At 36.8% G+C, this 7,181-nt stretch overlaps 1 long non-coding RNA gene across 1 annotated transcript; it reads left to right on the top strand.

Moving 5' to 3' along the window:
* Positions 1–4,106: 4,106 nt before the first annotated feature.
* Positions 4,107–6,862, top strand: LOC122079081. Its single transcript, XR_006140264.1, has 2 exons — positions 4,107–4,252; positions 6,510–6,862. It is a non-coding gene; the product is annotated as an uncharacterized LOC122079081 (long non-coding RNA).
* Positions 6,863–7,181: the final 319 nt, after the last annotated feature.

Here is a 7,181-nt window from a genome sequence, read left to right as displayed (position 1 = left end):
TTAATGGGTTAAGGAATAGACCTATTGGTCCTTTTGTTAATCTATCTAGGCCTACTCCTATGCATACCATGGAATGCAAGTATTTAGACCCTTTCATCTTATTACATATTTTATTCCTTTAAAGCATTTATGTTTACCTAATCCCAAGGTCCTATTGTAAGACTCTATGGGATCTAACTTGTATGTTGTGTGTGGGTAGAGCATCGCACTCTAATACCAGCAATTGTCATACCCCGTTCTATATAGAACCGGATCGCTAACCGAGTTAACTCCTGTTAACCCAAAGCCTACCAGGATCATCTGATACAGTAATCACAGCACAGCATACACACACACTAAGTTAAGTAATCCTATAATTCAATGGAAGTCTTACATACACATACCTGTAAATACCCCAATACTCTTAATACCCAAATTGTATTACATAATACATTTATATTTAGGCCTATAGGCATGATATATACGCAAAAAATATAATTTAAACATCCAGAGCGCAAAAGGAGTAACATTTCAAGAATAACCAAAAAGAATCCTTGTATGGTATCAGTGTTGCTAACCCGCAACATAGCTATCTTACGAGCACTCGGCCCTTTGCCCAAGATCTTCAAGGATCCACCAGTCCTCGACTAGAAACTCTATGGTGGATCCCTGCTCTAGCTCTTCGATCGGATAACCTGCAAGATCAACTAAAAATGGTATGCACGTGGGATGAGCTCACTAGCCCAGCAAATGAAAAGAAAGACCACACAAGTATGTGCAATACAAATGAACTTATATGCGTGCAGTTCATTTTATTATCTTAGTCCACCTAGATAATAATTCTAAGTTATAGGTCATGTGCTACTCACAACCACAATGCACATATGCTCGAGGTACGAGCCGCGAACCCCATCCCGCAATACGCCTATAGGGTTGCCAGAGAAAGCCAGTTGTGGGTACCGAAAAAGTAAATTACTTTTCCTTAGTGACATTAAAGTAAATTTTTTTTTCTCAGTGAGATTAAAGTAATTATTGTTTCTCAACGACATAAAGTAAAATGGGCCTTATCCTACATTAAATTAAAAGCAATACGATTGGCCCTCTTGTTATATCACCAAAGTTGTCGATAGTCCTAATGATCAACCGGGCGTACTTCTAACTCCAATTATTTGTACACAACCTTGGGCTTCCCCCCAGTGATATACCCAACACCTAAACCCCTGTTGGGAAGAGTCGTAGCCCAAGGATATGCTATTCGTAACTGCATGCTCCTATATGAGATAGTACGACTAAATATTACCACCGTGTCTTATACCATGGGCCACCAATGCATTCGTGTCCAAGCCGACTATGAATCTAGTTTAGCAAGGGATCATATTCAATAATTTAAAGTCATCCATATCATATCACAAGTAATATTAGGCATTTAACAATAAAGATATCAGCATGTTAAATCATAAATGAATTTCTTAATGCACACATCAATGCAAGCAATGGCACTCATGGATGACTAATCTATACAATAATAATATGATGACATGGCTAGTCTATAACCAAAATGACATGATGCAATGTCCTCTTCTCACTTACCTAATTGTGTACAAAGATCACCCTTAGTACGAGAAAGATCTGGCATGCAATGACGCAAGTTTCTAGTACAACCTATCATAAAAATTTAGGTTTAGTATACCTCACTTTATGCTCATAACCAATGAGGTATGATGATCCCAATATGTTTAGAATCACTAAAGAAGGATACCCAACAAATTTATCCCAATCAAGACCCGAGAAGTCGGATTGGTGGGTCAACTGGATAGCAAGGCACCCACCAATCCTTACTCGCCTATAGATCTAGGGACACTGCCTGGATCAACCGGCCAAGAACGATGGGCCAGGTCACCCACCGATCTTGCTTGCCTATCGAGTTAGTAGCTCAGCTTGGACCTGCGGGTGCTGGATTGGTGGGTCCAACCACTTCCAGACACCCACCAATCAGAACTAGGATTTTTTATGTTCTCTTCCATTCTCCATCCCACCTTGGGGAACCCACCACAGGTTGATCGACTACATTTTCCACAAATCTAAGTCTCCAAATCATGATTTCAACCTAGATCTAAGGTCGATCCAAGGTCTCAAGCATGGATCTTACCTCTTTGCTCAAGAACAATTCAAAAACCTCAAATTCTTCTCTTTAGCTCAAGAGATCAACAAATTCTTCACAAATCTTACAATTCTTCCTCTAAATCCTTCATAAACAACATATAGAATCGTTATTAAAACTTAAATTCACATTCTCAATAGATCATAACAGGATCCAAAGGATTTCTACCCAAATCGAAGGATTTCACTTAGGGTTTCATAAGGGTTTGAGGAATATGGACTTTAATCACCTCAAATCATAGATCTCGAGATAAGGATCGTAAATTTGATATCGAATTCAAGAGGTCTGACCCCGGTGACGCATGGCGATCGTCTCCCTTCCCATTTCTCTGCTTCCTTCCTCCCTCCTCTTTCTTCTTTTTCTCTCTCTTCTTTACTTTTCTCACCCACCGTGTAAAACAATTAAATGCGGTGAAAGAAAGGTAATAAATGCTATTTGTAGTGGGATCAAAATATTTAATGACCAGAGTGGTAGGTCACATTGGTGAGTCCGACCCATCCATAACCACACATCAGTAGACCAAAACTTAGCTAAAACATTGGAACTTTCAGTGGGGCTTGGCCCCAACATGTATTTTACTCTCGGTAATCGATCAACACGCATACTTGGTATAAAATATGGCTATGTACCTTTATTATGCATACATAGCCTCGTGATACGTATAAGTGGCTTGGGTATGCGGACTTCACTAGGCACTGACTCCAACTCATTTGGCCAACCTAAGTTTAGAGTCACTCTTGCCATCATGTTCCATAAGATCCTCGAATCAGCTCGCTCGGGTTCAGGTCCTATAGGATCAAACCGAACCAACAGAAAAATTAGACCAGGTATAGAAAATAGGGTATCACAGTCTGTCCTAGAGCCTCTCCTTTGCCTTCTCCACAGTTAAATATTTCCATTACCACCACAACTTCACCAAAAATCAGGCTCTGTAATCCTCCTTTTCTCTCAAACTTCTGGTGTCTATCGCCAATTTTGTGATTCAAGATGAAGAGTGATATCGAATTTTGTAGGGTAGATTATTATAACTCACTTTACCATTTGTAGGTATACAAAGGGATATGTATTGCGTTCCTTGTCTTGGGTAACTTTGTAGGACCCGATCCTCTCATGTTTGCTAGCCCCTCCATCGTGAATTGGGCAACTAGCAACACTGAAGCACGCACCTCATGCCTTCTGATTGTCCGATGTGTGCTAAAGAATCTGACGAACTTGAGAGGATCTCATTCCAACTTTGTAATGCTCATAATAGTTTTGGGTTTACATTAATTGAAAGAAAAAGGCTTCCCACATAGACAATGTAATGTAGACCCTCTCACGTAGTTTCTTTTATTATTTTCTCTTTCCTCTTCTCACCATGTGGGTGCCATATGGATGTTATCATTTTCAGTGGCATCAATGGTGTGGCATGGGATATTACCCCGGCATTGGAGATGTGGGGAACCCTCTCTTATTTGAAATAAACATTGTGTGGTTTGTTTGAACAAACACCAATAAGTACAAAGAAAATAAACACAGATTCACACAAGATGACACAAAGTTAACAATGTTCACACACTGATGTGGTGTGCTGCATCCTTCGGTAAAAAGATGATTCACTATGTAGAAAAAAGGCCATAATAGGATCGGTCAAGAACACCCAAATTCACGGAAAAAACAGTTGCCTAGAAACGCTAAAATTAAAAAGTCTAAATCTCACTATGTACCCCTCAAAGTCGGGTCAATCCAATGGCTCATAGATGGTCGGGTCGAACTGTACCAAAAAAAACCCATTCGGTTTACCTCCAAAATATGTCAGAGTGAGTCAATCTTCAAAACGGGTCAAGATGGTTAATTTAGTAAAGTAGAACCTATTTTTTGGTAATCTTATAATTTTTCCAAAATTAAAGACCCAAAAGTATTAGTCAAGAGATACCTCTCTAGATGGCACATATAGAGAAACTTCCCTCGATCATTAATTATTGGACTTATCAAAAATATCATCTTAACCTTTTCTCCACCATATATACACAAGTTCTTAAGTTCTAGAGGAGTTGCAGAAGCGGATTGAAGGGTTAGTCGGTACTACTTGATTGCAGAGAAGAAAGGGACTAGTGTTGAGTTTATTGACAAGTATGTTATATTCTACCTTTTTATTCCTCATGTTTTCTCTCTTTGAACAAATCGTATTTTGGAATAAGTTGAATTATTTCTCTTTCAGTCACTCATGGACATTAGGGCTTTCCTTATGTTTTAATTTTATATGTAGATCGATTATCCAAGCTAATAATCACGGAGATGGGTCTTCCCATCGTTTAGTTATTGAATTATTTGTGATCATAGTTTTTCTTACTTCATCCAACTTAATTAGGGCTTTTACTGAGATATTATTATAAGTGTCGATTATTACCCTATGATCTTTGTCCTCGTCAAATTCTTAAAATTCTGGAAAATCATATTTTTGTTTGCCTTTTGGTCAATTGATTTCTTCTATTTAGGCAACATCAGAAAATCTTAAATTGAGTTAAGTCTAAGCTTGGTAAGATCTATGAATACTTCACCAATCTATGATTTTTCTTTTTTTGGTCATAGATTTATTAAATTTTTTTATTTCTATATCCTTTTGCTTAGATGTGTGATAGATCTCCAAAATTTCTATAAAATTTGGAGGATAATATGTGCAAATGTGCTTGATTTATATTAGATCTCACATGTGGAATTTTAGGTTCAACCCCTCTCTACCACTTATCCATTGATAATAGTTGCATACTCACTTCATTACTAGATTAAATGGTAAGAAAGGGAATATGAAAAGAAGTTATGGATGGTGATATAGTTCATGAAGTTATGCATAATATTTGAGTCCTCGCTTTAGATTTTTCTAGTCTTTCTTTTTGTTTCCAGGTTGAGCTCCCTTTGCTTTTTCTCTACTGATGGCAATGCTGAAGGTGGAGTAGAAGCTTGGGAAGTTCTTCTTGTCTAATTAGCCTTTGGGCTTTGTATCTAATTATTTTTCATTTTTTCATTTTTAATATAATTTCTGATTTCTAGCGGAAAAAAAGTTTCATCCTTTTGGGCATGTGGAATTCTTCTCTAGTTGAACCAACTATTGTATGGATGTTGTACCCACTTGGATTAGCCACTTATTTTCATCTTCACCTTTAATGTATGCTTGACCATGTAATCTATTTTTGGTTTTTTATTTTCAACAATTAAATAGAATATTTATTTATCCTTCAAACTTTAAGACTCTAGGCAAACTTCAAAATTTTATTAATTCAAGGCAAAAGTAAAGTGGACTTCCAGCTTGACCATTGCCTCAGACCATAAAAAATAAATACCTAATCCAAATTTTTAATTTAATAAGTATATCCAAAATTTAAATCTCATATGAGAAGTGAGATTGGCTAGAAGTTAGCATAGAGATCGATAGATGATAATATGATGAATATATCCACAAAATTTGAGTGCCAACAAGCTGTCTTAAAGATTAGTAAGCTTTTGATTGATCAACTAGTGGACGCACATGTATGCACCCAAACGAGCTAGTCGGGTCAATGACAACACCCATGACAACACTTATGAGAACCATAAAATCCGTGGGTCGGCCCTAAGGGGGTAAGGGGACTCGAACTCAAGACGAATGTCAATTTAGGCATACTCTCTTGGGAACTAAGCTACACCCTTAAGGTTATTAAAAGATATAAAACTATTATAGAAAATGTGTGTGTGTGTGAGAGAGAGAGAGAGAGAGAGAGAGAGAGAGATTTTGTACAACTTGATTTTTCTATTTTCAACCTAAAAACACCCTATTTATCACAAAAAAAAAAGTATTTAAAAATAATAGGGTGGGGGAGGGGATGCTACCTAATACAGATACTAGCAAATAACATGAGAAACCAATAAAAATAATTAAATTAAATTAAATTCATTCCTGCAAAATTAAATTCTGTCTTGCAAAAAACCAACTTACAATAAAAAAACAAATCATGTAAACCCAAATTATTCTCAATGGTCAGAAAGGTCTCTAGGATTAAGCCAGTTTAGAGACCAGGTTCTTCTCTGAAAATAACAGGCTGCCAAAAACGTGATTCGCTCTCCACTGAGTTCTATCCCCATAGTTTAAAACCCTTTGAAGTTAAACACTTTCACAACTTCCAAGCTTGCATATTAAATCTGATTTTGTTCTACTTGATCTCTGATTCATGATATTGCCTAAAGCACCAAAAATAATAAGTCTTTTATTCTATGAGTTTTAAATCATCTGCTATGGTCCTTGCATGTCTTGTGCATTATGCACTTCTCAAGCAATCCTTCTTGTTTAACAATTATTGTTTAGTTTCTGTCATGTTTTTCATTTTGGAGTTCTTGCCCCATGTTTTTATTGCAGAGGAAGTAAAGACATGGACAAGGATACAAAGAAAACAGAACCCTGCTTTGCAGAGGAAATTGTCTATAACATTGGAAGCCTCTACAATGGGAAATTCTTACTTTTCAGAGGAATACATTGGATTACTTTGTTGTTGATGTGATTAAATGCGAGATAAAGCTGGCGCCTATTGACATCAGGATGTATTCAGCTTGGGATGCTCACTCCATTAACATGTCTCTGTGTTTGTTTTTGTGATTTTGATGATCAGATATTCAGAGAGAAATGTTGAGCATTGAGTGGCTCTTTGTTGTAGTGAGAAACATCTTTGAGAATCAATAATAAATGACTCAATATATTTAAAATGGTCACCATATTTCATCTTCTGCATCTTTACTTATAGCTCTTATATGTGTGCATCCTATATATTATTTTCAGGTTTTAAATCTTTCATCATTGTTTTACTATTGTTGCATGGTAGCATCCTTGTAACAATGTTTGTCTGAATTGTAACTTACTTAATAGGGTAAACTGATATACTGTGACCTTATTGTTTGAATACAATTAAGTACCACTGTTATAGATCATGTCCTGCCCCAGCCCAGATGATTGATCTGGTAAACCAGGCCATTGTACATCCCTGGTTTGTCTTTTAGAGACGGTTGAACGGCCAATATAGAAACTGTTTTTGTG

This window comes from Macadamia integrifolia, chromosome 5, assembly GCF_013358625.1.
Source record: "Macadamia integrifolia cultivar HAES 741 chromosome 5, SCU_Mint_v3, whole genome shotgun sequence".
Taxonomy (NCBI): Eukaryota; Viridiplantae; Streptophyta; class Magnoliopsida; order Proteales; family Proteaceae; genus Macadamia; species Macadamia integrifolia.
The sequence above is the reverse complement of the archived record's forward strand: the minus strand, read 5'-3'. Positions and strand labels throughout refer to the sequence as shown.